This window comes from Coturnix japonica, chromosome 17 (assembly GCF_054131305.1).
Source record: "Coturnix japonica strain WE chromosome 17, WE-NBRP24, whole genome shotgun sequence".
NCBI lineage: Eukaryota > Metazoa > Chordata > Aves > Galliformes > Phasianidae > Coturnix > Coturnix japonica.
This window is the reverse complement of record NC_140679.1, coordinates 13906753-13929438: the sequence shown is the minus strand read 5'-3', so window position 1 is coordinate 13929438 and position 22686 is coordinate 13906753. Positions and strand designations below refer to the sequence as shown.

The following is a 22686-nucleotide window of genomic DNA, read 5'->3' as shown; positions in this document are numbered from 1 at the left end:
GCTTCAGATCCCTGGCCCAGTGAACAAACTGTGCAAAACAAGAGCTGCCTGCTATGTGTGTATGCCCTGTGCATGGAGGAAATCCCAGCTGCCTGCCTCAGATTTACCAGCATCCAGGTAAAGCTGAGGGTACCTCTTTCAGTCATAACCCAGGACCCAGCTTTTCCCATTAGATTGCACTAAGCTCCACCAGCTACGGAGATGATTTTGTTATCATTAGGGTAATACAGTTATCCTAATTGCATATGTGCAATGAGAAGTGGTTTCGCTGCTGGATGCCCAAATCCCTTCCTTGTAGGAGCAGGACTTGAACACAGACATAGTGAGAGGGCTATAGATGGTGCTGTAGATTTGGGAAGTGAGAAGCCTGGGAGGAGATAGCAGATGCATGAGATAAGCAGCCACGTGCGGTGCTGATGGATGGAGACAGAACACAGTTTTCCTTTGCTAGCTTACTCTTAAATATTGATCTGGAAGCTTTCTTTTATCCGTATCAGTGAGCTCTGATTTACTCTCCCATCCCTGACTGCCTGTGTTCTTTTCCCAGTGGAAAATCGAAGGGCTTGTACCTACAAATGCCTATTTTCCACTTGGCCAGTGAGCTGGCAAACACACGCGCTGCTGCCAACCAGCTGTGCCCAGCTGCCCACAGGCTGTGCCATCTGCAAGCATTGGAGGATGCAGGATGTACTCCTATACTCCTGGCCTGACACAGCAGCTGGAACACCGACAAACAGGCGTTTTACACTTTCTTCCTCTCTGTCCTTTGATCTTTATTCGGCTGGTGGTTCAACCCAAGGAATGCTGTTTCATTCCCTTTACGTGCCATTTCTCCAGGCCTGTTTGAACTGGAGGAATCGGATATTTCTTACAACTTCAAAGTCAAGCTTAATGAGTGTAAAGAGCAGCACAGCTGTGGCACTCCAGGTACAAGACATCCTGTCTCAAGGATTGGCAGGGAATAATCAAGGCATGCATGGCAGAGACATGTTACAAGTCACCTGTGCCTGCTGCTCTCGGAATTGACTTCTCTTCATTGTACTCAGAATGATTCTGTGAATTGAAATGCCTTCATATCTGAAGGGGAGGAGAGAAATAGAAGGGGGAGTGGGGGGGGGGGGGGGGGAGGAAAGTTCCCTGAAGATAAAATGTGTAATAGTCTATTTTATTTTCCACTTTCCACATCAATAATGAAAAGTTATCCTCCGGGGACAGCTGGCAACATGCTCAGTGCTACCTCTTACACATCAGTGGCACAAAGCATCCCTCACTGGTGAGGACACATTGCGGAGCTTGGGATGCACTGGGTGGATCGAAGAGGGGAGGCTGCAGCCTGGGGCCAGCCCTGCTCCACTCTGACAAAGGATTCAGTGCTGAGGTTGTGCCTCAAGGCTCTGACTTCAGAAGCAAATGGTATTTGTTAAGATACAGAAATAATTAAATAACTACAGGGGAAAGAAAAGAAAATGGCATAAAAATCTGGGAAAATAAGGCTTCTTGCTGCATGTTGATACTGGAGTTGACCTGGAACTCAAATATCTCAAAGAAATAGGCTCCGTTTGCTTGATTTCTTCCTCTGATTACTCCTTTTATCTCTTTGTTTGCTGCTTTTATACAAGCTTGTCCCCCAGCTCTCAGCTGCAGTGGTATTGTAACCTTCTAACCAATGCCCCCTTCCAGCTGGGTCAGCTCCACTTCTGCTATTGCTCACGTTTCTCCAAAACAGTTGAACCTCAGTTTGCCCCCTAAGCTCGGTCACACAGGGATCCTGGTTCCTCTGAGAGCAGACCAAGGTTGTGGAATCATAGAATGGCTTGGTTTGGGAGGACCTTTATGATTATCTCATTCCAACTCCCCTGCTACAGGCAGGGATACCTCTGTCTAAACTGTGTTGCTCAAAGCCCCATCCAGCTTGGATTTCTCCTCTATGGGCAAAGAGCAATCCATAAGATCATGTTTGGGATGGGTTGGTGGTTAGACTTGATGATCTCAGAGATCTTTTCCAATCTTAATGATCCTGTGATTCTAGGATTAGTTCAACCCTGCTTTATTTCCTCTAGTTGTATGGTGATGTTCAAACTGGTTTCTTTCAGAAAGGGTGATGCTTACCCCATGATTGCACTATTGGCATTGGGTCCAAACCTGGGGTTCCGCCCTCACCATGCATCAGTCTTCCCCCTGGTCTCATTTTTGTCACCCCATTCCACTATTTTTCAGCCCAATGGATCGTAGGAGCACAGTGACACCGCATTAGCAGCCTTGTGCTGCGTGCTAAATGCCAGCAAATTCACCAGCAAATGCAGGCAATCATTCTGGGCAGCTTAATCTTTGGCTGCTTAAATTAAGATCTTTTACAAGGGCTTTATTTTCAAGGAAAGAGTGATCAGCTTGTCCTGAAAATGAGATTCTTTTTAAGTGTTTCATCTGCATTACCCGCTTTTGACAAGTTTGACATGATGGAAGTCCTGTTTGAGCGCCTACTTAGAGGGCTTGGTGCAAATTCTGGGCAGGGTTCTCAGGGAATGGATCTCTGAGTTATTCCACAGCCAAATAATGGTGGTCACCCACCTCTTCTGCTTTCCGCAAGCAAATAAAACCTAAATCTGTTTTACGTTCTCATCCCTGTGTTTTGCTTTGCAATTAAGTGCTGCTTTTTTTTATGGCTCCCTCTAATGCCTCAGCGTAAATTTCATCATTCAGAAGCAGAAGTGATGGTTTTGCACGTATCCCTTGGAGCCACCAGCCAAGAAACTGTCACGCGGGGTGAGCCCGTGGTACTTGCTTGGTACTTGTTAACCATGAAAGCAATTGCATCCTATTTTATCAAGGTGAGAGGGAAAGTTGATGCTTTTGTGTTCAACAGGGAAGTAACAAAAATAATAATAGCTGTTTGAAGTGCTGCAGTGAATAACAATAACGGATGCCCCATAAGCAGCCTATCAGGAAACGTCAGCCAGCTGGAAAATGCAAGTAACAAGCATTTTACATATTCCAATTTTGTTCTTCCATTTCCCTCTGTTTAATAAGGGAGAGAAAGTGTTCTGTGCAGGGAGTGGAAGAGAGCTATCAGCAGCAGTGCCTTTCCCAGCGCACTGCGATCGGGTCGGTGATGGATGGAGCTCCTCCCGTGTCCCAGCAGGCGTGACAATAACTGTCACCAACTGCAAGTAAAACTGAAGCAATTAACAGTGAGGGCACAGCCATCCTTCACTCACTCTCATGCAGTTGGCTCCCCTGTAAAAAGAAAGAATTTTAATTTCTTGCTTGGCTTGGACCAGGCTTGGTTGTGCGTAAGATAATCCTGGTGTGGAGCTGGAGGACCTCCTTAGGCCAAAGCTTAAGCACAGGGGCACCCAAATCCTTAAGGGGAAGCTGGAGGCTTCTCCTAAGCTATTCCTGCATCCATAGATTAGCTGTGTCCCTTCTTTCCCCCTTGAATTATGTAAGTGTTGCAGCGACAAGCTCAAAAAGTTGGTATTATTTATTAGTCTAGGTGGGGGGTTGGAACTTCATTTATTGTCATGCAAAAAATACACGTCAACAGACTTGATGTAAATCCCCAGCACTCCAAAAGCTTCTCCAGGACCACTGCCCTTCAGCAAGCCTAATCCAAGGGGAAACACACTGCAAGGAAAGGGTACTGCAGCTCAGGAGCAAAGCTGCGATAGATGGGATCAACCTGGAGCAAACAGAACAGCAAGAGCCACGCTGCCTTCACAAGGCTGGATCCCTCTCTCTACCAGTTGTGTTGAGAACTGGAAGTCTATCACCTCAGCCTAATGGAGCATCATCAGCTCACCTCAATGAGGCACTTAATCGAAAGAGCATTTATACCACTTGGATTGCCAGCCGCACTTTATGACAGCTCTTTGCACAAGAGATGTCATTGTGCATTTACTTCTTTGTTAGACTAGATTGGAGTTATCAGCGGTTGAGTAAACCCTGCCATTCGCAGGAACACCCTGCATACGTTTGCAGGACAGAAAGGAACAGAAGAGGAAAAAGGACAGGGCTGATAGAGGCAGCCGTGACTTGAACAACAAGGAGGAAAACAACAAAGCACGACAAGATTCTGAGCCATACCATCAGCTGATGTCAATGCCCAGGATGTGAAAAATAAGTAATTGACAGCAGTTAGCATGCAGGACAGATCACGGTTCTTAACGCAGTGAGATTTTCTGTGTAGCTCTCTGGTTTCAGCCCTTGTTCCTGCCCGTCGCTCAGGTAACAAGCTGTGGTTGACAGCTTTGCAGTGACCCCCTTGGTTTCTGGGGCTGCAGTGGCAGTGTCCCATCTTCCTGCAGCACTACAGCAGCACAAGGGCCATGCTAACACACAGAAACACCCCCACACAACACAGGTTGTCGCCTGAATTCAACTCTGAATACCTTATTTGCAAATACTAAGAAGGGGGAGAAAACAACCTCATGCAATCTGAGAGCCAGCTGCAGAGTGGAAGAACATGTGAGTTCGTTAGGAAATGGTTTTAAAAAGCAGGAATAATTGGTCTTCCTCCCTGAAGGCAGACTGAGAGGCACGTCCTGAGCTGGAGGAAAATGCAGAGTGAGATGTTGTGAAGAGGGAGAAATTCAATGCAGAAGAAGTGGTGCAGATCCTGTAGAGTTTAGGAGAAGGCAGCGAGTGTGCCTGAAGTTTATGCCATCTATAAAGTTTCTAAAGGATATAAAAAGTGTATAAAGTTACTGGAGTACACCAAGATAAGCTCAGAGTGAAATTCAGCATGCTAAGAAGACACTGCATTTGTTAAGCATTGCTTAAACCCTTGGCAAACCCAGGCTACACAGCAGAGCTGGGCTGGAGGTGTCCTCATCCTGGCAGCTTCTCACTTAGTGCTGTGGTCAGGTCAGATGGATTTCCACCCTCAAAGAGCAGGATCCTTGGATCCTTTCCACCAGCACCACAGAGAAAGGCACCGTCAAGAGCAAGTCGTCATCAGTGTGGGATGGGGTGAATCAGCCCCTAGAGGAACCTCTTTCTCTGATCATCATGCCACAGGATGGCAATCTTAGGCAAGGCACGTGCGATTTAGGAAGCAAAAAATGAGTGTTTGCTTTGGGTCTCAGTGTCATGGAGTCTGGCTCATACAGTGCACTAAGTTCTTCCTTGGGGTCAGACCATCACTGGGTTCATTTTGCTTTTTATGCTCTCATTCCTCTTTGCAGAGCCACAAAGCCTCCTGTCCAACCAAAGCAACACGTTCTTTATTTTGCCCACAGCAGGGGCTGGAACTGGGTGATCTTTAAGGTCCCTTCCAACCCAACCATTCTGTGATTCCATGATCTTTCCTCCAGGCCACTCTTGAATCAACTGCTGCAACTTCAGGGACCATGACCTGCTGTGGGGCAGCACTTTTGCCCCAGGAAAGGTCTATAAGCAGGCAGAAAGCATGAATCCCATGTCCTGGCGTGGTGGGGAAGGAGGGGCTGATGAGCAAAGCGTTCCTGGTGGCCCAGGGAGAAGCTGGTGGGAAGGCATTTCTCACACGAACCCACAGGGGGTTTATTTGCCTCTGTTGAAATCCAGTGTGTAATTAACTGATCTCTGATAACATTTGCCTTGTCAGGATAGTATTCAGATCTTATCTCATCTGACAGAAGCGTTTATGGTGTTAATACTGGGAAAGAAAGGGGGAAGCTGTAATTGTGGAAACCCTATTTAATTTGAGGATTCTGTTATCTTGTCACACGGGCTGAGATTTTACTAATAGATTCTGACTCTGGGAAAATTATATGCTCAAATAGATGGGATTTAACAGACAAGATCCCATTGATATTTATGTGAAAGCACAGTAAGCTGCATTCAACCTTTAGAATCGTGCCTTTGCTTAGGAAAATAGCCAGAGCTGGAGATGGACAGGAGATCCCTCCATGAGCCTCATCATGAGCAGCCCAGGACCACAGAGGGTCACCAAGGCAGTTGGTGCAGCTCCAACTTAAATAGGACAAGCCAACCAAAACAAATGCCTGCTGAGAGCCTACAGCGCCTTTATGATGTTAGCTAATGGGTGATCAATTATCTCTATTTATGACAAAGTTGTAAACTCCAGACTACAGAAACTCACTGTCTTTATCAACGCTATTGCTTATCCTGCAGTTCTTAGGTACCCCCCTATTACTGTCCAGCCTAACGTCAATCTTGCAGAAGCAGATTATTTGTGCGTGGTGTGTGTGCATGTGCACATGCAAGGCTTTGAAGGACCTTTCCTACACTTGAAAAATATTTACCTGGAAACCAAACTAGTGATAAAGCTGCCTGGGCTTGCTATCAGCCCGGAGCATGAAGCAGATGTCTGCTCCGTAGCACTGAAATGCTCAGGTCCAATAGCGTAACTCAGCCATGCTAGATTTGCCCAGCATTTTTATCTTCCTTGCTGTTTTCCCCCTTCTTCTTTGTAAGATAAGTGGAACACTAGGGGGAAAAAAAAAGTAGGAAGTGCAAATAGCCTTGTTAATAGATATTGGCTGGGTTTTATCGGCATTATTTATTTATTTATAGCTGGTTAACTCTTATCGGTGATGCCAGCTGTTAGCTAGGCAGGCAGGGCACCTATGAACACTGAGTGTTGCTCAGCACCTGCATAGAGAGAGCAGTTCTGCTCCTGGCATGGAGAGGTGTGCTCAGACCAATCCCTCTTCAAGGCTGTAGGGACACAACAGTAGCTCATAAGGTCAGCCAAGTGCCTGAGGACAGATCATGAAAGGGAAGAAGTGGAACACAAGGACATGTGTCTCTCTGTACCAGGACAGATTGATCTGTTTTTCCATCACCATCATAAACAACCAGTGAAGCCCAGAGCATCGTGTCACACGTGAACATCATCACAATGCATGTGACCAAATATATGTAGGGAATGGAGGGGCTCCAGGCCTGGAGCAGAGTGGGAGCATCTGAGCTTGCAGAGCAGACCCTGCTTGGGGTTAGGCCATGGGACCCCCCTCATGGTCATCCCACCAGGAGTCAGACAGCCATTACTAAGAAGTTCTTGGGGTGTGTTGGGCCTTAAGTACCATCCCCAGACCACTCTGCACATCCCATTCTGTTGGACTGAGATGGACCCCAGCTTAATCTGCAGGGATTATTTCTCTAAATCCCTGTATGTCAGTGGGCACCTAATTCCCATAGTCAGCTCTGAAAATCCCTAAGTCCATAACTCAGCATATTTAAGCATGCTCTTATTCCTCACCAAAGCCAACTGACTCAAAAAATTAGGTTGGGGTTTAAACATTCACTTAATGTCATGCTGAAGCAGTCCTATTTCCTATGCTCCCACTTCTCTGAATCCCTAATTAGAAGACAAATATACCTCTGCTTCACCTAGTTGCTGTGCAGCTTAACACCTTCGTGTTTGTTTGCAAAGTGCTTTCAGATGCTTGCTTTAAACACCTTTTAAAAACTCAATTTAATGTGTTATGATTCTTACAGCCAGAGCCTAAGAGAGTGTGGTTGGGGATGAGATTCTCAGTACCATGTAAGCACTGTCATAACATGGAGCCTCTCTGTAGCTTCACTGTGCTGAGATACCTTAAACTATCTGTCTTAGATAAATTAGGGGCTCCATTCTCATACAGCCACCCAAAAGCACAGGGTAGGCTCCTAGTTTCAGTGCCCAATCCTGTCTGAGATGTGATCATAGTGTTCCCAAAGTGCTGGTGGATGAAACCCTGCTGCCTCTGGAACAAGGAATTGTGCAGATTGTACTTTAGATGGATACAGGTTGGGTACAGCAGGTGGATACTGCTCCTGGCTTCCTTCTCACTTTGGCCATTGCTCAAGGAAATAAGTTAATGATGCTCCATTGGCAGAGAGGGGGAGAGGGGAGAAGAGAAAAGAGGGAGAGGAGAGAATTGCTTTGTTGGTGTGCATTCACAGGAGCTATTGATGTCAATAGGACTTGTGCTCCTCAGCTGCCCTACCACTGCTGGAGGGCAGCAGCCCAGTGAGACACATGGATGGGAAGTTAGTCCAAGGAGAGGAGCCAATGATGAGAGCTCCCACATCCTTCTGCCAGCACCGCGATGACATCGCATGTGATGTCTACAGTGATTTTGTGAGTGCGTGTGACTTGTGCATCACAGAGGGAGTTTTAAATAGCCTTGGGCACAGTGGTTATTTCCTTTGTTGGTCTCAGGAAATCAGGTTCAGGATGGAGCTTGCCTGAACTGGTAGGGAAAATAAAAAGGGGGGTGAGGGGAATGATTCGCAGACAGATTAAGCAAGCTTTCGTTTTCATTGGAAAAATGTCAACATTTTGGCACAGCATCCTGCTTGAAAACAAATCAAATGTCAACCGAAAGCCAAGGATTTTGTTTTCCCAATGAAATATTGAAGTTTCCTGCAGGAAACAGGCAGATCTCATGGAAAAAAAAATACATATATATATATATAATTGTCAAATGCTTAACAAACCCCAGTGCAGCAGGGAGAGCTCACGGCTGCAGCCCCTTCCCAAGCAGCAGCCCCATGGAGTTGGCATAGACCTAAAGGAGGAGGATGCTCCTTGTTAAGAGAGCTCGTTGTAATTCCATCGAGACCAAAATTATGTTAAACACTCAGAAAAAAAATCTATTTTGCTTTATCTTTGTCCGCTTGCTTTTTAGCAGCTCTCTCTTTAATGGAATTACTGAGATATTTTTGAGCAGCGCAGCGCCTTATCTTAACCTTTGCTCTCTTTTTGGATATGATTTAAAGCAGTTCTCCTATCTGGACAGCATTAAAGGCTTCACAATCTGTTTTTCCACCTCTGCTCCCTACTTCCTACCCCTCAGACTTTAAATTATTAGCGGAAAAGGAAAAAAAAAAAACCACACTGATTTTGAAAGCAAAAGTTATTGCCCAGGAAAACTGATGGATAAAATATGGTCCTTTCGTGGAGGAGGGGGGGTAAGCTAACAAGCCTTCCATTGGTGCTGGCAAAGAACTGTGCAAGGAAACAAAAGCAGCTCAAAGGGGAAGTCTGCTGGAAAGTCTGACAAATAGCCTGAGCTGCAGATTAAACTGTGTTTGTTTTGTGTGCAGCATTGTCTCGCCCGCTTGCCGTGGGGGTTGATGAGGCCTTTTGCAAAATGCACGGAGCTATTTGCTTAGCTGTGCTGTTGTTTCTCTGAGTCCTTCCACTGCAATGCCTCCCGGTTTGTAACTTTTCATCCAGCAGCTCTGACTGTGCTGAGGCCGCTCGCGGAGGCAGTGTTGTCTCGTGAATAAAACACCACGGCCAAGCAGGATTTAAGATACAGATCTCTTCCCTTTTCCCGGTTCATCTCCCTTATCTGATGGATCAGTTCCATTATTACAAGGGACTTCGGCACTGAAATGCGACCCTCTGTGTCTTCGTTTCCTATGCTGGGAATGCTCTCAGCTGCTCGTGCACTTCTCTTAGGAAGCCCCTTATGGTTCCATTAGGGCCAAACATGGAAGATTTGCTCTTCCAGATGAAAAACAAAGAATGTAGACAAGAATTAATCCTATCCCTTTGCATCTGCCATATTTTGCAGGGCAAGGCTTATAAAGAGGGGCTGAATATAAGTACCCTGCGCCCACAGCAGGTCCAACCGCTTCACCCTAAGCCTTCTTTAGGATGAGAGGTGATGGCCTGACATTGCAGCAGAGGAGGGATATAGGGATGTCAGGTTGGATATAAGGAGTGGTGACGCATTGACACAGCTGCCCAGGCAGGGATGTGGTCAATGGGCTCAGTGGGGTGGGTTGGGGTTGGACTTGTTCATCACAAAACTCTTTTCCAACCTCGGTTACTCTGATTCACCCTCCCCATTTGCTCCCTTTTCACATAGCTCCTTGCAGAGTCCATCGTTTCTGTATGTTTTTGTACAGCACTTACCATAGAGGCAAGGAATGGTCAGTGATGGAGGAGTCACTACAATGTATTTAATTAATATTAATGCAAGGAGGGCAGCAGATGAGGTGAGGTTTCACCTTGAGAGCTGACCCAGGCAGCACTGGTGTGGTTGGGCCAGGGATGCTCACATGCAAAATGTGCCTGGAAGGTATTAGGAAGGCTAAATACCAGATGTCAGTAGATTCTGGATGGAGTCATTAGGAAAAGCAGTGATGTGGAGAGAACTTGGGGGAATTAATGAAAGCATTCAGCCCTAACTGCAAGAGGAGAGGAAGAGGAAGGAATGGCAGGAGATCTGCAGAGAAATGAGGAGTCAATGAGGTGGAGATGCACAGAGGCTGCTGTGAGGTTTGTGCTCAAAGGGCAAAGACATGGGGATGGAGCAGACCCGGACCTGGTGCAAGGTGAGGGAGATGGCACTGCACAGAGCTGAGTGTAGGGAATAGCAGCACAAGGGCATGAGGGGACCTGCTGCACTCAGATATCCCATCTGCTTCAGCTTGAGATGCCTGAGCAGACTTTGACTTACAGGGATGTCTGAAAGAATGCACCTCCACACTCACGCAGCCAGAGAAATGTGAAGCTTTTCCCTTGAGCAACCCCAGCAATTTGAATGATGATAGAAAGACAAAGGGCATAAATCCAGGTGGAAAAAAATCACTGCAGAAAGCACCGCACGCCTCTTCTTTCCACCCAAACATCACAAATCTGGTTTTCTCCTTCCCCCACTGAGCAGTTTTATAGCCCAGACTGGGGGCAGTTGGATTTGCATCTGAACTCCTCCCCTCTCAGAGCAGCGCTTCCTATCCATGCTGGATCAAATCAGATGCAGAATTGCCAGAGGAAAATAAAATGCCATCTTTTTCTTTTATTTAATATTTAACCACTGCTTAGACTCCTCCAAGGAAAGGCCCTGAAATTGCTGCTTGGATTGAATTGTGATGGCTCCGCCTGGAAGTTACATATTGCCAGAGCTCCATTATTCATTAATCTTAGCTTTTCCCATCACCACGTCCTTCTCAGCTGGTGCCTTGCCTGCGTAATGCCGTGGATAGGGAGGAATGTGAAAACCTTGCTCTTCATTGTTCAGGGATTTCAGACACAGCTTTTAAAATGTCAACAGCAGTCCCTGAAAGATGGCATCTTTTTTCCCCATGAGCTCTGGAGTGCCAACAGATGTTAATGGCCCCCAGCTCCACTTACTGCCATGTGAGCTGTAGACGAAGCAAACAAGAGCAGGAGATGCACGGAGAGGTGGAAGAACACCCACAACCAGGGCTTGGTGTGGAACAAAGCACTGCTCCATGCACCAAAGCAATGCACAGCACTGAAACTGCCATTGGGTGGAAAGGTTTACCAGGAAGGAAGCAAGTGTGGGATGTTTCCTGGGCTGCTTCCTTCTGCTGCAGCCTGAAAGTGGTGTCAGAGAACTGTTGTTGTGATGCTCATAGGAAACATCCCACCCGTGGTACCAGCAGGCTGAGAAACAGGGGTATCTCTGCAGAAGGGACTGCAGGACATGAGGTGGGGCAGCAAAAAAGGCAAAACAGAGCTTCAACACAGCCCTGCTGCTCCAAGGCACCATCCCTGCCCTCCTGCAGGCTCTATAGCCCCCCAAAGGGCTTTGCTATGCCCATGGAAAACAGAACCCAGCCCCCAAACGTCCCTCAGACGTCACACAGTTTCTGCAGTCACAGGATGTGTTTATTGCCGGGCAGGCAGGGAGCTGGCATGCAGTGGCAGCCCTGTGCTCCCCTCGCTTGTCCTTCAGTTTAATGGGATACAGGCATAAATCATAGATCTGATACTGCACACAGGCTTGGCTATATTTTTTTTATAAAGAACATTTGCTCTGATTTATAGAGCACTGGGTTTTGAATTAGTCTAGCTTGAAAACTGAATCAAATCTTTCCATCAAGTCTGTTTTTTTGCATTATGAATGGCTTAGCTGTTTAGTAATGGAATGCCAATCAGCCATTGCTTCTCTCCATAGGCAATGCCGAGAAGATCATTTCAGAACATAGACTCTGTGATTAACTGAAATGAACTGTAAAATTGTATTTTGTTTAAAGCTTTTCCTTTTGCTGGGAGATTCCTGAGCTGAGCGTGTTGGCATGAATGGGGTTAAAGGAGGAAGGGGTGCAGTGGGGATGCATGGCTGAGCTGCCATGGTGTCTGTATTGGGGTTTTCTCATACATGAAGCAAAGCTGATCCTCTCCATGTGTATGTAGGGATGCTGTAGGGATGGCTGAATAGTTGGGACCAGGTCTGAGGTGTGGCCTGAAGTTTGCACAAAAGGGGAATGAGGTTTTAGTTAGTTTATGAGTAGATGCATGCCCTGCTTGGGTATAAGCAAAGGCAGTGCTGGAGCCATTCCTCCTCTGACCCTGCACTGCTCCCAATGTGCTCCTCACATCCCCATATTCCCCAGTCAGGGGCTGCAGTTCATTTCCATCCCAAATGAAAGCATAAGCCTTAATTCCAGCCATGCTTTGCCAGCCTCTGGTTCAGATGGACCTTTCTCCATGGAAGGCCCTTCACACCGAGGTGACAGCTCTCCACCTCCCACTCTTATTTCTGCTCTGTCACATGCACAGGAGCATCAATAACCCGTTTTTCAATCAAACAACCCAAGGTTCTCCAAATCCTTCGCATTCAACTGGAGCAAATTATTCAGTGAATTATTTTGCTGCATTCAATGAGTTCCAGTTTGGTTTGACTAAATATAACTTTACAAGCACGTTCTGTCTGCTCCCATCCATCTCTGCCGCCGCTTTGAGATATTCCTTTAAAGTCATGTTCAGTGGCTTTAGGTTAGGTCTCATTAATACAGTAATGATTTTAGTAAAGAGCTCACACGCTAAACCCACTCTGTGGAATACATCAGTGAAATCACTTTAAATGGGTTGAAATAAATAAATTTCCCAAGCTTTCATGATGCAGCTCTGGAACATCTGAGCAGATGGACGCTGATGGTCAAAGGAAAGCCGTGCCTGTAATGTACTGATGTGATTCCAAGGCATAGCAGTCATGGGTGACATTCCCAGCCTCAGTTTCCCTCCTGGCAGAGTGGAGATGGTGATGGTAACCCCTTGTAAAAGCAGAAAAAGCAGAAGAAAGCCCACAGATGTTGAGAGTGACAGATGAAGAGCTGTATAAGAGCTAAGTGCTCCCAATTCACCAGTGTCCACTTTGGTTCCCGGGAACAATATGTGTTTGATTATGCTGGCAGTGGTAGGTTGCATTTCCTAAGTGCGTCCCTGGAAGAAGCTGGAGCTGGGGTCTTTCTCAGTGGGAGCATCCATGAGCTGTGATGTATCACTTCATGCTGGAAACATTTATAGCATGTTCCTCACAGTGGGCATTTGCAAAGCAGCTTCTTAAGCTTTTATCACAGCAGGATAATATCGACAACCAATGAACTTTCCCTTTCCATCGCAGTTAGAGAGGGATAGGTATTAAAATCCTCCACCCTCTTGGCTCCCTGTCGATTCTCAGCCATGCCAAGCAGCTGGCTCACCACGGGGCTGCATCTCACCAGGGAATGCTTTTGGCAAGGCATGGCTTTGGCCAGGTCTGCCCCATGGACCTGGGGGTGAGATATCCACAGACAGCCCCACAGTTGGAAGTTGCTGTGGGTGAAGGAGGACACCCAAAGACCCTCCTGCAGGGTGGCTGCCAGGTGGGAACACCACACTGTGTGTCTGTGCTGATGTACTCACCCACGGGAGGAACCTGTGGGGGTATATGGAGATTTTATCCATAGGGATGGACAAGCTTGGCTCTGGAATACAAAGAGGCTAAAAAAGGTGGAATGAAACAAATCCAGCCAAGCAAGCTGCATCCCTGTTCTTCAGTTTGGATACAGGGAAGGGTTTCTTCTCAGAAGAAGTGGTCATAGTCATAGAGTGGTTGAGGTTGGAAAAGACCTCTAAGTAATGAATGGAAACAGGGAAGTGGTGGAGTCACCATCCCTGGAGGCATTCCGGAACCATGTGGCACTGAGGGACATGGCTGGTGGGCATGGTGGGATGGGTTGGGGTTGGACTTGGTGATCTTAAAGGTCTTTTCCAACCTCAGTGATCTAATGGTTCTGTGATTCTATTCCATCTGCCTCTGCCTCCTCCCTGCTCACGACTTCAGCCAAAAGTCATTAAATCAATAAGCAGATTTCCTGGTATCTAACCAGCCAGGGTCAGGATCTTTAAATACAACAGAGGGACTGTGCTCTTGCACCCAGCACATGGCTATATTTGTTCTCATGATCGTTATTATTGAAATATCATTCACGATCCCTTTATTGATTTTGGCACATGGAGCCGGGATGCAATGCTTTGTTAAAACAGCAAATCTGCTGCAGCTTCAGTGCTGGTGGGCAGGGAGCAACACCACTCCTGTATGGAAGGCTCAGGGTGCTGTGAGCATGTCTCTGGGACTCACCATGTACTCCAGATGAGGAGTTATTGTCAATTACTGCTCCCAAGAGGAGATTTACCACCTTCAATACATTGGTCCACCAGCTGCCCTTCTCATAGATACCCATGGGATAAGCACATGTCTTTGGGGTGTCACCTGGAGACACTACTCCTCACCAGGCTCTGCTCTCAGGGCTCTCACCTTGGAGTGTCCATAGACATCCCGGGGGCAGGGCAGTGCATGAAGGCTGCAGGCTGCATGCATAGACATCAGCTGTCTGCTTTGATTCATGTTGCAATTTCAGCCGCTCTGTAACACGGTGTTATTTGCAGAGAGAAAAAGCCAACGCTGTCTTTTTCTGTGTCTTTCTGTTGAATGATCCTGTGCTCAGGCCTTAGAAAAGGGGAGGAAAAAGGGAAGTTAGAACTTTGCAGAACCACCATGTCCTCTCCCCTTATCATCCTCCACCTGCTTCTTTTTGGGGTAAATATAACATCTTTCTCTCTCTCCGCACTATCTTAAATCCTTTCTCTGACTCTGCACTTAGGATTCCAGCTATTTATCTGCTTTTACAGACTAGATTAGATAAAGATTTAGGTGTAATGGTGGATGGAGATGGATCGCAGGGAAGCTCTCCTGCCATCCATCTGTTCTTCCACCTATCCGTCTCTCTCCTTAAGCCCTGATACATTTCCCATCATTGGGAGCGAGCTCTCCTCCTAGATGAAGACTGAGGATAGATAGATGGATGGCTAAGTAGATCTTTATTTAATCTATCCATCTATCTATCCTCCCAGTCTGACCGAGCAGCCTATCTCCTCTCCTAATTTTTTCTCTGCCTGTCTGTGCTCAGAAGCTCTGATCCACACAGCTCCCAGTTAAGGATTTACTACAGCTTCTCTCATCAGAGTGCAAATGTGTTTGACCCTTTTCATTACCCATAAAATTACTTGTGTTGCTCCTTGTTTTTCCTGTAGAGAGGAGCAGAGACTGAAAGCTAGCAAACACTCAGGGACTCTCCCCAATTAAACACCAGGTTAATCATCACCGGCGAGCTGAGAGCAATGTGCTTGCAGCTAAGATACACAAGGGACCTCAGCCCAAAAGATTAGGGTAAAAACCCCATATCTTCTCCAGCACTGTGGGGTCACATCCAATTGGATGGCAGTGGTGTACACATTGCTGGTTACACACAGCCCTCCACTGGGCCATTTTTTTCCAGGAGAGATTAAAGGTTTGCTTGTGCAGCACCTTGGTGTGGCTCTGATTGAACACCCTGCTCCCATCTCTATCCCTGTACCACCTCATTTCAGGTGGCACACAATGAATTGCTTCAAGCATTCCCCATTGCTCTGCAGCTCTCCCCTCCCTGCTACACCCATTCATTCCCAAAGAGAAACTGTCCTGGAAAGGGCTCCAGCAATACTAAATCACACCTTATAACCAACAAAACTAAAGGAGGAGGAGGGGAAAATACAAAAATATTGACCTAGGAGCCAATAATGTCCTCAGCACGAGGAAGAAGAGATATTTTACCTAATATCTAATTGGTAAAAGTGAAATCTTGCAGTGAGGAGGCTGAATTCCAGCCCCACTTTTCTACCTGGCCCCGGGATGCTTTTCATCTTTGTGTTCCAGCCTTGATATCTGCAAAACAGGAGACATTTCTGGTTTAAAACGATTCCACATTTCACAACGTTGAGCTGATTGTCGTGAAATTAATTATTACAAACTTAAAGTTAACACGGCAGAAAGGGAAACGAAACCTCCCCAGGATTGCCAGGCAAATTATTTGCAGAGATCAAAAGCAATTTCCCCTCCAGTTCTCCTATTGCAGTGGGGTCCGGGAGCCCCTCTTCCCACCCCAGCATGACTGGAGAAGGAGCTCAGAATAGGGCAGGAAAATGGTTTGTCCTCTGTTGGAAGCTCATTTCTTGTAGCTGGAGTGGGGCCATGGCAAGGCTGGGAGCTGGGCCCTATGGAAACATGAGGACTGGAGCATCAATGCCTTCCCATGTGCACATCTTCTAGTTATATCTATTGGATGTTTGAAGCTGCTGGCAGCCCATGTTGGGGGCACAGCAGAGTAGGGAGAGGAGGATGCTTTGCTGTAGGGCTCTTATCCCAGGCAGCTTGTCCTTCATTTCCTGAGCTACAAATTCATTTGGACACATGTTCTGAATTTAGAAACAAGCACATTTCGGTGGAATTCATATTTTATGAGGCCCCTTTTAGGGGCATATTGTAAAAGGAATGACTAATTCTCATTCTCCCTTTCTTTACACTCTCTTAAAACTAGTTAACAAGAGTCAGGAAACGTAAAAGACCTGCTTGAGCTGCATCATGAATCAAGAGGCTCAGGGGTGTGTGAGCATCCCAGGATTTGCTATGTGCCAGTGAGACACTGAGGATTAGAAGGTGGCTTTTCCACTCATAGCAGTCCAGGGGAGCTTTGCTGTTATCACCTTGAACCAGGTTTGGAGAGGAATCCAGTTAAATATTGCAAGCCTGGGGGTGCAGGAGCAAGCTTCATCCCTTCCCTGTGGTTCTGGCAATAGGTTTTACATCTGCATTATTTTTCTTGATCTTACAAATGGCACGCACAGAGCTCTGTGAGAAAAAGGTAAGGCTGTAAAGCCCAGTACTCAGACCAGTGACAGCTCAAATCTGCCATTTTAATGGTCATAGATATAGAGATATCTGCTCTTATATACACTCCAGCTGTCCACTTAGTGCAGACAAAATGTCATGGCTTTACCTTTCCAGGACTGACTCACAGTGTTTCAACTGTCCACACAGATGAGCCATTGAGATACAGCTCTGCCCAGCACAGGAATGCTGTGGGCATGGAGGGCAATGAGCTTCCCCCCTAGAGGTTGCTCCCTGCAAAAGGAAGGCCCTCAAAACTACAGTTCCCCTTAGAAAATAAATGCTGCACTTGAGTCTGTGGTTATTGTATAGTATTGACAATATTGCATGGGTCTGGGGGTGCTTTGGAGCAGCCCCAGCCCTGTGCCACACTGAGGCTCAGGATGGCTCTGGTATAGCAACCTCCAGCACATCTCGATCCCAAATGAAGCTGTCCCCTGGGGGCCAAGCCACTGTCCTCACCCCCAGCCAAAGCTCAAGGTTTGGAAATTCAAGGCTGCGAAGCTTCTTTCCACCCTCTCTAACCTATAAATCATCCCCTAGCCATTTGTTTTGGGGTAATATATAGTTCCTGCCATAACCACCATGAGATAAAGCATTGTAAGTGTTACAACATGTGGCTAATCCCTTTAATAGATCTCTTGCTATTAATTTAAGTACTTGCTTTGGCTTTGTGTGGCCCTGTCATTATTCCTGTGGATTATGTCTTCAAGGTGGCCTATCTGCCTTATCCAAATACTTTTCATATTTCAAACTCCAGAGCTCACTTAGCATTCAGCACAAAGCAGCCCAACACCTTGCGGAGCCACTGAACTAGTGAAGCATAAATCTGTTGCCTGTCTCACAGCAAAACAAATGGCTGCAAGTTAAAAGGAAGAAGGATCCACGCTGTATCATTTAGCAGTGATGATCTTAAATGCAGCTTCAGACAGATACAATTTGCTCCTTCCTTGAGCAGTGGGAAGGTGCATTTCCTCAGCAGTTTTATAGGCCAGCTGGGAAAGAGCAGCATTGACCCAAGAGTCACCAGAACATATCTGGGTCCCTTTTGCTCCCTTATAATTAACCTGCTTAGGCATCCTGAAGGTCAAGTGGCAAAATTTCTTTTCTGTTCTAATCACAGATGGGTTTTGAAGAGTCAGCGGAGAGCAAATGAGGTGATGCCACATCCTTGCCAGAAGTTAACCGGCCCTGACGCTGCTCACCCCAGTGCTGAGAGGCACCATGAGCTTCAATGGTGAGTTTGCATGCAGCCCCATGGGTCCCCAGCTGCCGACATTCAGTTTTCAGCCCAGGATTTCCCAACCATGCTAAAGGTATTGCTGGCAAGAGCTGTGTTGCTCAATGACCGTGCTTTCCATGCAAGGCTGATTTCATAGCTTCATAGGTCATAGCATAGGATGGTTTGGGTTGAAAGAGGACTCTAAATGCCACTTAGTTCACTTGCTGTTTGCATGGTTGTCTCCCATAGGCCTGCCTTCCAAAGCCCCTCCAGGGATGGGGCACCCATGCTTCCCTGAGCAGCAGTGCCAAGGCCCCACAGTACAGCATTTCCTCATTATTTGTGCTGACCCAACCACATGCATCCAGAGATACCATGACAGGCAGGGAAATGGAGCCCCAGACCCCTTTTGGAGCCCCAAGCTCATCACTCGCTGTTTTAATTGAGATACCAAAGCCAAGCTAAGATGCTGAACCTCCTTGGCTTGTGTTCATTTCTGGTAAGTAACAACTATTAGTATTCAGGCCAGGGACCTCACAGCATCATACAGTTCAATATTTTCTGCCCCTGTAACAAAGGCAGTCCATTTTGTATGCAGAATGCAGGAGTGCAACCTTTTGTTACGTGAGTTTCTTAAATTTTTATCTCAAAAATCAATGAAGGAATTGGAGTCAGGAGAAAAAGAGGGAGAGCATGAGGGAAAATGATGATGAAAGAGGGGAAAAGGGGGAAAAGCACCCGAGCTCATCCATATAACACTCATAAACTCTTTAACAATCACTGCGTATTTTATGCTTTGGTTTTAAAGCTTTGAATGAGGGCTGGGGCTTTTTTTGTCCTTTTTTTTTCCCCCTGCAGAATCTATAGAACTGCTTGTCTATTGTAGTTGATCTTCATGGAGAAAGAAATTATTCTCCATCCAATTAATCTAATTAGAATGTAATCAAGTTGTAGAGATCTGTGCAGCAGTGTGAGTGATTAGGAAAAATTACCTTTCTGCAAAGAGTTTAAATTTAATTTCAGTTCCATAATCTAAAGCTCAAATAAAGGAAAGTGTAATTTGCAGTGCACTGCTTTGTGCCATGCCCTCCTGTTTCCTGGGTAGGAGAGCAAATTTCAGCCGTATTCACAACAAGCCACCCTCGCGCTTCACAGCTCAATCCACACAGAACAGCAGTTTCCATTTTGCAGGAGGAAATGGGATGATGTTGTGCTTGGGATCCCATCAAAGCGTGGCCCAAAGGAGCTGCCAGCTGCTGCCGCTGCCAACCCTCAGCAGTGCCACAGCAGTTGGGTGAGAATACACTCCTAAGCAAGGATGGGGCCGCTGGAGGGGTTTGCTTTCTATATTGTCTCTAAATCAAGAGTGAAAATTCCAGACTTCCAATCCATATGTGCCACTGAATGCTTTCATGTTTCTGGCTTTCCACCACAAAAGGAGGTTTCCAGGTTTTTCTTGGCTTTTAGTCTCCCCATTTCTACTCAGCTGAGACATTGCACTGCAGATACTTCTTCCTTTTCATTAGGGGAAGGTTTTTTGGTATTTGGATGGGAAGCAACTACACCCCCACTCTGAGCTCATCAATGCATCGAGCAAAGCCAAGGCAGAAATTGTTGTATTCACTGCATGAGACCTCGTTGAGTCTGAGGAGCAAAATAGCTGCCCTAACATCACACAGTTGTAAGCCATTACTGGCAGCTGAGTCACTGAATTAATTCACCCTTCAGAGACCTCACCCACCTTGAACCTTGCAGCAAATCCTGCTCCAACCCATTGCCTGGATACACCCCGTGTAGGAAACCATCCTCCCCAAACCAACCAGGGATGTTCAGTCCACACAATCACAGCTTCTTAGTCAAGTTTTGCACTGATCTGCTGAGTTTAGTCCTGGAAACCTCATGCCCACATTCACCAGTCCAAACCAAGCAACAGAAATGGAGTACAGATGGATAGACACGTACTTACATACATCCCTGGGCTGTCCCATGAGCAGTTCCTGCTGTTCTCAAGCCACGATCTCCAGTTAGCAGGAAGTGATGAGATGAATTCCCATTTACATTGCACTTTGAGGCTGGGAGAATTGGTGCAGCAGCAATGACAACCAGGACATTGTAGCCTTGGGATATGCACTGAGCAAGACCCGGCTGCTTGCCTTAGCCCTTGAAAGGAAGGGGTGAAGGAAAATGGGAAAAGAAGAAGGTGGGAAGGAGAACAAGAGAGAAAAATGAATTGCTTAAAACTTCTATTACTCTTCATTACCTTCTGCTTTATGTAAGTTCCAAGGTTCATTTACCAGCTGTAAGTGGCCTGGTGCCTTTGTGTGTAGGAGTTGTCATGCCCATTGCTCCCATTAATGTACTACGTGAAGCTAAAGGTAGCTCGGCTGGAGCTGCAAAGCCAAATCAATGTAACTAATGTACCTCGTGCCACAAATCCCTAATTGTCCGCCGTTGGAGTGAATAGATGGGCTTGGAATGTTTGAATCTTTGCTATGAATGGAGATAGAGAGAAGATGGCTACTGCTGGGAGCTGCCTTGGGGCCTCTGGGGGAATACACAGTGTTCCTGAGAGCTGGAAGGGGGAATGGGAGCGTGTCCTTAGGGCTGACCCACTGCGAGTTCCTCTGCATCCAGGAGCTGGAAGCGATGCTCTCCTGAGTATCACTCCCCTTGGTGAGACTTGGCCATTTGCTGTCCTGTCAGCAGCCTGAGGGGCTGTGCAGAAATTTGAACAAATCTGTCCTTTTTCTTTTCTTCCCTTCCCCAAGAAAATGTTGTTTTTTGAAGATAATCCTCAAAATCAATCCTTAAAATCTGCTGGCTTGCTACAGCCAGAACAGCCAACTCCCACTTCTGGGTAAAAAAACAGCAGTAAAGCAAGAAAAACAATGTCTGAACATAGAGATGTATCCGTCTGTTACCTGAGGGAATATCAGTTATTACAGATTTTTCCTGGCACATATTTGTAGGCCTGCTCATGCACTGAGTTCCATTCCAACAAGAGGAAACTTGTAGGGCTCTTTCTCTGAGATTCTCACAATAATAATGATAATAATAATGGTGTGGCTTATTATTCTGATGTGGAAATGAAGGTGTGAGCTGCTGGAAGCTCAGATAGTGCTTTTCTAGCTCTGTCCTTCTGCCAGGGGTTGGATGCTTATGGAAAATCCAACACTACAGCAGCAGTTGGGGTCCAGTTCAAAGTACCTCCATTGAAGTTGGACATCATATTAAATGTCATAAAAATAAGGTATATCTGAATCTACCTGTTGGTCTGTAATGGACCCAGATAAGCCTGGCACATGAGGTGTTGCATGTTACAGAGGACACAACAAAAAGCTGGCTCCTGCCCTGAAGGCCTTGAAGCCTGAATACATCAGATCAGAGAGAAGAGGTATAAGGACAGAGGTTTATCCGAGGTCACCCAACAAATCAATGGCAAAGGGTTTTCCAACCCCTCCACCGAAATCCTCACAGCACAAAATTGTTTTATTATAGCGCAAATATATATATATATATATATAGCCCCTTTTCTATATTTAGCTGCAGAATTACTCCTGAAACATTTCGCTGGGCTCCTTGAACAAAATAATGTTATTAAACCCAACGCCAGAAGAGGCAAAGGTGGTTTGGCATCCCATTGAAAACTGGACTGTTAGTGATGGGGAACCTATCCAGATGCACTGCAAGCACAAACTCCTCAGGTTTACGCATTTCAGTCAGAGCAGCCTGAAACTCTATTGCAAAATAGGAGGAGAATTTCATACTTTCCCCCCCCCCCAACCCCCTTCTCTTTAAACTGAGACAAATCTCCACGAAAATTCATTACGCGGTTTAAGTGATGGGATTTATCATTCCATTCAGCTCCTCCAGCTCCGAGCTCTCCTTGCTGTCACACCAGCGAGGCAATTCTAATTTGTTTCTTTCATATTTCCCCCATGAAGTTCGTCGTCTCTGAATGATGGGAATAAAATAGAGACGAGAGCCAGGGATGCTCGGGGCAATGCACTGCGCCAGCGGCCAATTTTCTGCCTCTTGCTTCACTGTCCTGGCCGTGGAGCCTTCATGGAAGGGGAGACATAGGAGGAGGAGGATTGGAGTGTTCTGCAGAGGAGATATGGGTGCTGCCAGCAGCTGGCTTAGACTGAAATACAAAAATCCACCTGAAAGGCATAAAGAAGCCGCCAGAGCTTGAATGGACCCAAAGCACCTGCATGGCCAGGTCATTGAGTTCTAACAGCAATGTGAAACTGTTGGTTGAGCATCTTAGAATTTATTTAGGCAGGTCCCTGAACCTTGCACCCATTTTAGATGCATACATCATTTATTAGAGCTGACCTTTATCTAGCGTTAATAATAAATTGATGATGCTTCCTGTTAAGCCTCATATAAACACATCTTTAGCTAATAAACACTCCAGCCGTATACCCAGAGAGTTTGTTTCTGTCTGCCTGGAGTTATTACCCCATAAACAAGAAGCAGCTCCACATGATCATCTAATTGATGTATTTTGCTTGATTCCCA

The 22686-nt window shown here is 46.3% G+C and overlaps 1 long non-coding RNA gene across 2 annotated transcripts in view; it reads left to right on the top strand.

Annotated features, from left to right (window-relative positions):
* The window catches only part of LOC107323855 (uncharacterized), a 192553-nt gene extending 173426 nt beyond the window's left edge, over positions 1 to 19127 (top strand). For both annotated transcript variants that reach the window (XR_014935306.1, XR_001559358.3), the window contains exon 4: positions 18064 to 19127. This is a non-coding gene — a long non-coding RNA (uncharacterized LOC107323855). The remainder of the gene's footprint in view (positions 1 to 18063) is intronic.
* Positions 19128 to 22686: the final 3559 nt, after the last annotated feature.